We start from the raw sequence: 9,592 nt of genomic DNA, 5'->3' as shown, positions 1-9,592 counted from the left end.
GATACACATGAACCATTTTATCCCCCAATATATATTCCATCAAACAAGGAAATAACTTATAAGCAAGAACAACAAGTAGACAACAGTTTGGATTTCCTATCAATGGAGGATTCTCAGAATGAAAGAGAATGTTTTGTTGTTGTTGCTGCTGTTGTTTGAGAATCCCAGTAAAGGATCAGAAATGGGAATCAGTTTGACAACCCTGACACCAATGACTCATACTTGTAATATAGTTACTGAGGAAGCTGAGATTTGAGGATCATGAATTATGGTTCAAAGCCAGCCCAGAGATAAAAGTCTGTGAGGCACTTACCCCCAATTAACTACCAAAAAGCTGGAAATGGAGCTGTGACTTAAGTTGGTAGAGTACTATCTTTGAGTAAAAAGGGTCAGAGACAGTGGCCAGTCCCTGAGTTCAAATCCAAGGATGAACAGAAAAGGAAAAAAAACAACTTAATAAAGAAAAGAGAGAGGAGACAAACAGATGCAGTTTCCTTATCATGGAAACAAACTTGGATTGGAGAAGAGCAGATATGCAAAGTTTTAGCTAAAGAGACTATGAAGTTCAACCCTAGGATGTGTTCAGGTGCCAGGAGGCCTTTCCAGAATTTTGTATTCTTTGACCCAAGTTCTGCTCCCAGAAACAAGAGTCCTCTCCCATTCAGCTAAAAATATTGAATGTTTGCACTAATAGGAAAACAATGCTTCTGATAGCCTTGCCTAGATCATTCACTTCCCACACAAATGACTGGACAAACTGGAACTTCAAGCATGAACTGGAAGTTCATGACCAGAAGCAGCAAATTTTAATCTCATTACTGCCTGGGGACCACTGCAGACTCAGGTTCTGTCATTAGGATGGCTCTAGACACAGCATTAGACAGGAGCCTCCCAAGATTAATGTGAATATAAGGAGGGGACACATAGTGTCATATAACATTAAGGTGGAGTATGAGAGGGACATACAGATTACTAACTAATTACTAATGGTTATGTGGCTTGGTCCAGGTAAACACAAACACTAGTAGCTTTCTAATAATAATGGGGGAAGAAGAATAAAGTTTTGTAAGAGAAAGGTGCTCAACATTTTCTACTGAGAAGGAATAATCATATTCATTCCTTTCATTTTATTTTTCCTATAAATTACTTCATTTTTAAGATTCCCATTTATCTTAAGATAAAATTTTATGTACAAATATTTACATTTCATACAAGTTTCAACTGTAGAACTCATACTCAACAAGATCAATCACCAAAATATTCCATTTTTCCCAACTAAAACTTTCCATTAGAGAGAAACTAAGCATGGGCCCCTTTGTCACATGGGTGGTCTATATTCTATTATGAAACATATTATAAAATTAAAGTCATGAGGTCATTTAAGGATGGTGACACAATTTACAATCCAAAGTGCTTATGTTGTCTTTTTCCCCCATGTTCCATTTGAACACTAAGCCTATAGTTCTGGGATTAGATTGTTCTGTTCGGCTGTGGAGCCTCCTCAGAGCACTTTGAATATCCCTGTTCCTCTGGCTGTAAATGAAGGATTCCACATAGGGGTAATTACCGTGTACACCACAGAGGCCAACAGCACCTTTCCAGGAGACCCTGACACAGCTGATCCAAGGTACATTCCACTACTTATTCCATAAAACAAGCAGGCAATGGACAGGTGATAGCCACAGGTAGAGAAGGCTTTGTACTTCTATCATAAGGATGGAATTCTCAAGATTGAGCAAACAATTTTAGAGTAAGAGAGAAAGATGCCTGAGAGGGAAACAAGCCATACACCTTTTTAAAGAGGTCATTTATGAAGCTCCAGATCAGGAAAAATTAAGCACTTGGGAAAGGTCGCAGAAGAAATTAAAGATGTCCATCATATTGAAATCGGTTATTTGCAATGCAATCAAAAGTGCAGCTGTCCTTCCAAGAAGCTGGCCACAAATGATAGCACAAGGCGGCACAGAGACGAGACGGGAGCTCATGATGAGAATGTAATTCAGGAGGGGGGGCGGTGACAGATGGTTACAAAGATGTCGTAGGCCATTGCAGTTAGAATCAAATCATCCATACATGCACAAAGGATGATAAGAGACATCTGTGTGAGGAAGCCCACGTAGGAGATGACTCTGCTGTGATGCTGGATATCCACCAGCATCTAAGGGACGTTGGTAGAGGTGACACAGAGGTCATCCAATGAGAGAACAGAGAGGAAAAATCACATGGGGTATGGAGGTGGGAGTCAGAGCTGATGGCCAGGATGATGTGCAGATTTCTGAACATGATGACAAGGTACACAGAAAAGAACTACCCTAAGAAAGTTTTCTGTAGTTCTGGATCCTCTCAGAGTCCAATGAGATGGAATTCTAGGACTGGGGTTAAATTCTGTGTTTCTGCAATTCTAGGACATCTTTGATAGCAGGAAGAGAATAAAAAAATAAAACACATGTGATCTTCTTATCTCAGCCCTCTGATTGTCTGGATTGCAAATTCACTCGGTACTCTCTCTCTCTAATTTTTCTGTCTCTATTTTTTCTTTGGAAGTTAGGGTCTCACTTGGTAGCACTTTTACTCTTGAGCACTATACATCCCAAGCATTCCTCAGATCTACAGTCTTCTACCTCAGTTCCCCAATCGTTAAGATTATAGACCAATGATACCACATTTGTTGTTTATTTTTAGACAAGCATTATTAAGATAAAAATTCATGAATGAACCAATATTTCTTAGTGGTGGGAAATCTGTTTTTCTTGTAATTCTTTCATTCATGCCCTCTGTATTGTTCAACTCCTTTCTATATACTCTTATTTTTCTTTCTCCTTATTTCTTTTTTTTTATTTTGAAAATACCATACAAAGGGGTTACAATTACATGAGCAAAGTAATGAGTACATTTCTTATCAAGCATTGAGTCCTCCTTTGTTTCCCCTTACCATCCCTTCTCATCTCCCCACCCCCACCCCATCCCGTGCCAAAGTTGTAAAGTTTGTTTTTCGACATAACGTCTTGTACATCTCATTGTTGAAATGAGTTTACCTGTATCCCTATTTAAACAATTTTTTCCCTTCCCCTCCACAAATTATACCAACATCACATACAATGAAAACAGGGGTTATACTGTGAGAGAGGGACATACAAAGCAACAAAGAAATAATCTTAAAAATATGTTAGAAACAATAACAAGAAAGAAAAATGTTTGAGTCCTTATCTTGGGGTTCATTTTTCCTAACATCAACTTTTCTGACCTCTATATACTCTTCTATGTGAGAGACCCTCATTCAAAGAGTACCAGAAGACCAGGAGAGACAAATAAATGCCTAGTAATAATTGAGGTGTTATGAGCCCTAACACAAGCATGGAGAAAGGTTGTTAAGGGGATGAACTTCCTATGTTTTCCAGTGAAAGAGACATATTTGCTTAATTATCATGCTCCACCACCCTCCATCATTTTTTCTGTAATCTACAATTATCCAACATATAATGAAGGTAGCTACCATTACCCTGTCCTCTACCAGAATCCACCTCTAAAATTTAGGACAAGCAAAATTGTGTGTCTTCACAGTAATATGAGATGAAATGGCTTGTGAGTTGGCAAGGAGAAAAACCTGCCAAGAGTTTCTTGATAGAATAGTCTTTTTTATAAATTAAACAACCATTTTATCATATCATTCTTCTTGTTGTTATTTGCCAAAACCAGGATTTGAATTCAGGGCCTTAAATTGTTACTCAGATTTCTTGTTTATGACTACAGGTGTCTTGAGTCACATCTCCAAACCAGCTTTTTGCTACTTAGATGGACACAGAATCTCATGGACTTTTCTAACCTGAATTTTTCCAACAAGCTTAGGCTCTGAGTAGCTGGAATTACAGGTGTAAGTCACTGGCACACATCTCAGACAACAATTTTATTGTTGTTGTTGTTGTTGTCATAATCATCTTCATCCCTATTTGTCAGTACTAGGGATTGAACTCAGAAATTTGCATTTTCAGCTTTCTTGTTTTCGGCTGGCACTCTACCATTTGAGTCACATCTCTAGATCAACTTGTTTCTGGATAATTGGAGGCAGAATATCAAGGAATTTTCTGCATTGGGCTGGCTTTAAACCACAAGTCTTTCTGAGTTCCAGCCTAGTGAGTAGCTAGGATTTCAGGCATGAGGCACCAGTGTACTTGTCATGAACATAGCCCACACATTTCTACTTAGACTCCTAATTCAGATGACGTAATAACAAATGTGCCCTTTCATTTCCAGTAAGATAAACCACAGTGGTGTTGGCAACATGGACTACTGGAAACTATAAGCACAGGAAATGAAACAAGCTACACAGAGAAATATTTATTGTCTAGAATTTAGGAAGGATGTAAAAAACAGTACCTGAAGTTATAGGAAATTATCACCTTCTTTATCAACTTTCCCTATAGCCCTTCCAGAGAACTTAGGAAAATTTGAAGCAACAGGGTTTTCTGTGTGCCAATAGCTCACACCTATCATTCTAATCACTCAAGGCATCTGATACATGAGGCTCACAGTTCAAAGCCACCCTAGGCTGAAAAGTCTGTGAGAATCTTATCTGGAATGAACCACCAAAAATGTGGAACAGACTCAATTTGTAGAGCAGCAGTGTTGAGCAAAAAAAAAAAAAAAAAAAGCTCAGAGACATGCTCAGGCCCTCAGTTCAGGTCCTGGTCCCAGAACCTACATACACAGAGAAACACACACACACACACACACACACACACACACACACACACACACAGAGAGAGAGAGAGAGAGAGAGAGAGAGAGAGAGAGAGACAGAGAGAGAGAGAGACAGAGAGAGAGAGAGACAGAGAGAGAGACAGAGAGAGAGACAGAGAGAGAGACAGAGAGATGGACCAAACTTCTCCTATTGGGGAGAGATGTCTATAGATACCAGAAATTATGTAGGTGGTAAACTTCACATACCATGTCTAGTATTCAAACTTTACATTCTTGCTAGCTGATTGTTTTTCTTACATGTTGTCTTCCTCGCATCTGGCTGCCCTGTCCCTCATCATAAGGGGAGCCATTGGTTCTAAGATTTCTTCCCATATCTGGGGGCCCCTGCACACTTACTGCCTTACACTGCCTATCCTCTGGATCATTACAAAAGGGTTCAAATCCAAAGTATTTCCCATGCCTGGAGTCTAGTGAAACCCAGAAATCTGCCCTGTGTCACACAGGAGCTTCCTTATCCATAAAAAAAAATGATGCAGGGAGACCTAACGACACCAAGGCTGTCACACCACAGGTGTGAAAGGACATGAGTTTTGAATGTTATATGGATGTGGAGACACAATGAACAGTGCTGGTAATTAACTTAATTGGTCGGTGTGATTGGTCCAAGTCTCTGAGGACTTCCAGGAGAAACTGGAAGTCAATGTTGCATCTTAGTGAACTAATGGACCCCAAAAAAGTGGTGTATCTACACAAAGTGTATCTACACATTGCAAAGAAATGGATGGACTTGGAAAAAACATTAGGTGAAGTAAAATCAGGGCAAAGAGACAAAGGATGAATGTTTCTTTCTTATACATGGAAGCTAGATCTGATTTATAAATACAAAATTAAATGCGTACGGAAGTTGTTTCAAGGTACACAAATGTATGAACTGAATCATGCTATATGCAGGGAAGAATTCAAATAAGGTCATTCCTTATTTGGCAGAGCACCAGTGGCTCACGCTTGTCATCCTAGCTACTCAGGAGGCTCAGATCTGAGAATTGAGGTTCAAAGCCAGCCTTGGCAAGAAAGTCTGTGAGACTCTTATCTCCAATAAATGACCAGAAAACCAGAAGTGGTGCTGTGGTTCTAGTGGAGGAGCACTAGCCTTGAGCTGAAAAGCTGAGGCCCAGAGTTCAAGCCCCATGACTGAAAAAAAAGAAAGAAAGAAAAGAAAAGAAAAATGAATTCACAGTTCAATAAAATGATTACCAGGAAGCTGTTAAGAGAGTTGTGAGGGGACTGGTTTAAGGGTTACAGTTTAAGTGGAGGAGGATAGTCCAATGAAAAGAAGCAAAGAGAATGCAGTCAAAATATCCAGTTTGAGCTGGGAAGATGGCTCAGTGGTAGAGTGCTTGCCTTGCATGCCTGAGGTGCTGGGTTTGATTCCTCAGCACCACATAAGAAAAATGAAAAAAGCTGGAATTGGCACTGTGGCTCAAGTGGTAGAGTGCTAGCCTTGAGCTGAAGAGCTGAGGGACAGGGCCCAGGCCCAGAGTTCAGGCCCCATGACCAGACACCCCCAGACCCCCCAAAAATATATATATATTCAGTTCATAACCTATGAAAGTATGAAAATTGCAGAGAAGGAATGGAGGAGAATGATGAAAGGGGTGACATCAATAGAGATGCATTGTCCTTGTAAACTGACATGTTGACTGGCCATCACTTTGTACAACTCCTTAAAGACAATAAAGATTTAATCTAAACAAAATCCAATATATCTTAGACCTTTCATTTTTACAGATGAAACTCATCAGAGTCATTTGCTTCTTCCTTACCACTTATTTTTCAAAGCTCCATCTGCTTCTTTCTATTTTATTGGGCCAGCAAACATCACCCAAAAATTAACACTTTAACTATATTAAGTTCAAACTTGAGAACATATATTACATCCATACTGTTGTAAAATGAACAGCAATATGCATTTCCATAAAACAACATCCCAAAAGTAAACCTCTCTTATTTCTAAAAACTGAAGAATTTATCATTATTTCATATATTCCTTATGAACTATTTTCCCAACCCTGGAAAATACAATTCTACTCAGAAACGTCTTGAAGGTCCAGAGCCATGATATTGTAAAACTAAATGTGACCAAGATGGAGGGATTTATTTATTTGTAAAGTCTAGAGACTATGAGTTTTCTATTTGTTTTCACAGCTTTGTTAGAGCTGCCTCCTCCTCAGGGAATTTGAATGTCCCTGTTCTACCCCACATAGATAAGCGGATTCCGTTTACAGATAATCATATATCATATATATATATATATATATATATATATATATATATATATGCTTCCATCAGAAAGAACGACACTGCCCCATTTATTAGGAAATGGAAATACTTGGAAAAAATCTCATTAAGTAAAATTACCCAGTCTCAAAGAAATTTAGGTCCCATGGTTTCTCTTATTTGTAATAATTAGTATAGATATAGGATAATCTTGTCAGATGAGTTGAAAAGCTCAAAAAAATCATGTACAACTGTTATAAGATGATGCCAAGTGAAATGAACCCAAAAATGTGGATACAAAAGGTCTGTCTTTATTATTATTGTTTTAAATGCAAATGTGAATGAAAGGCTGAGACCTGTAGTGTCATGGAACTATCAAGGTGAAGTATGAGAGGGACATACAGATTGCTAATTGCTTTCATCACAAAGTCTTATTTCAATATACCTCACAATTATCAGCTTTGTCCAAGTAAACACAAATACAAGTAACTCTCTAATACTAATGGGGGATGAAAAAGCATGTTTTGTAAAAGAAAGATGTACATTTTATACTGAGAAGGATTAACACATATCCTACTAATTTCTTTCATTTTACTTTCCCTAAGAATACTTTGATTTGGAAAATTTATCTTCTTCATAGGAAAAACCTTCATGTAAAAGTATTTACATGGGCTGGGATGGTGGCTCAGTGGTAGAGTGCTTGCCTTGCATGCATAAGGCTCTGGGTTCAATTCCTCAGCACCACATAACCAGAAAAAGCTGGAAGTAGCACTGTGGCTCAAAGAAAGCACCCAGCCCAGAGTTCAGGCCTCACGACCGACCAAAAAAACAAAAAAAGTATTTACATGTCGCACAAGTTTTGACTGCAGAGCTCAGTGACATTCAGTATACTTGACAAGATCACTCTCTACAGCATGCTATCTTTCCATACTAAAACTTCTTCCATTGCAGTGAAAATAGGCATGGATGGTTTTCACCACATGGATGGTCTATTTTATTATGGCACATTGTGTACTTGTGTGTGTGTGTTTAATCTGTGTTTTAAATGATTTCTGTTATTTAATGATGATCGCAATTTTTATAGTCCAAGTTCTTTATTTTTGTGTGTTTTATTTTCTCCATGATCCATATAAGCATTAAGCCTACAGTCCTGAGATTACATTGCCCAGCTGTGGAGCCTCCTCAGGGCCCTTTTAATGTCCTTATTCCTCAGGCTATAAATAAAGGGATTCAGCATAAGGGTGATCACTGTGTATATCACAGAGGCCACCAGCACCTTTCCAGGAGCTTCTGACACAGTTGATCCAAGGTAACTGGCTATACTCGTTCCATAAAACAAACACACAATGGACAAGTGAGAGCCACAGGTGGAGAAAGCTTTGCACCTTCCCTCTAAAGAGGAGATTCTCAGAATGGAGGAAACAATTCTATAGTAAGAAAACATGATGCCTGAGATTGGAACAAAACCAAATTGAACACCAGAAAAATAATTCAGAGTGTCACTGTGGAATTTGTCATAATAGACAAGATTAAGAATATGAAAAGGGTCACAGAAGAAATTGGAAACATCCACATCTTTGAAACTGGGAAAGTGTAAGACAAATAAAGTGGGCACCAGGGAGTCCAAAATACTAGCCACAAAAGACACCAACATTAAGAAGCCACACAGGTGAGGGTTCATAATGATGGTATTATAGGGGTTGACAGATGGCCACAAACCTATCATAAGCAATCACAGTCAAAGCATATCATCCACACTTCCAAACAGAATATAAACAGACATCTGAATCAGACAGCCCACATAGGAGATGGCTCTGCTGTGAGTCTGGATGTCCACCAGCATCTTGGGGACAATGGTGGAGATGAAGCCAATGTCAGCCAAGGAGAGGATGGAGAGGAAGAAGTACATGGGGGTGTGGGAGTGTGGGTCAGAGCTGATAGCCAGGATGATAAGCAGATTTCCAAGCACAGTGACCAGGTACAGGAACAGAAACAGACCAAAGAGAATGGGCTGCAGGTCCTGATTCTCAGAGAGACTCAAGAGATGGAGTGAGACTGGGGTAAGATTGTGTGTCTCTATGTTGCTTGGACACCTATTGATATAGGAAAACATTTGAGAAAAATTAAACAAACAACAAAGGCTATGTGTATATTGAGGTCAAGTATTGGAAGCTATAATTAGAACCTGTTACCAAACCTCCTGAAATCATTCTCCATGTTTTCATTTCCTAAATCTCTAGAAGTGGTTGTCTTGATTGTCCAGCTCTCCAACTCTATTTGCTTCTACTTTAGAAATACACAGAATTAGGAGGCAAAGATATTTGTTGCTTTGTATGTCCCTTCCCCACAGTATAACCCCTGTTTTCATTGTATTTGATGGTATAATTTGTGGAGGGGAAGGGAAAAAACAAATTGTTTAAATAGGGATACAGGTTAACCCATTGCAACAAGAAGATGTTTAAGATGCTATGTCACAAAACGAACTTTACAATTTAGGAAGGGGGGGGTTGTAGTTGTGGAGATAGGAGGGAAGAGATGGTAGGGGAAAAACAAAGGAGTAGGCCACAATGCTTGATAAGAAATATACTCATTACCTTGCTCATGTGATTGTAACCCC

The 9,592-nt window shown here is 39.0% G+C and overlaps 2 pseudogenes; both read right to left on the bottom strand.

Moving 5' to 3' along the window:
- Positions 1–1,379: 1,379 nt before the first annotated feature.
- Positions 1,380–2,224, bottom strand: LOC138813672 (olfactory receptor 7E24-like; annotated as a pseudogene).
- A 5,907-nt stretch (positions 2,225–8,131) lies between these two features.
- LOC138813671 (olfactory receptor 7E24-like) lies at positions 8,132–9,192 on the bottom strand (annotated as a pseudogene).
- Positions 9,193–9,592: the final 400 nt, after the last annotated feature.

The sequence above is a fragment of the Dipodomys merriami genome, unplaced genomic scaffold (genome assembly GCF_024711535.1).
Source record: "Dipodomys merriami isolate MVZ:Mamm:240054 unplaced genomic scaffold, mDipMer1.0.p SCAF_6, whole genome shotgun sequence".
Classification (NCBI taxonomy): domain Eukaryota; kingdom Metazoa; phylum Chordata; class Mammalia; order Rodentia; family Heteromyidae; genus Dipodomys; species Dipodomys merriami.
This window is presented reverse-complemented; position numbering and strand designations above follow the sequence as displayed.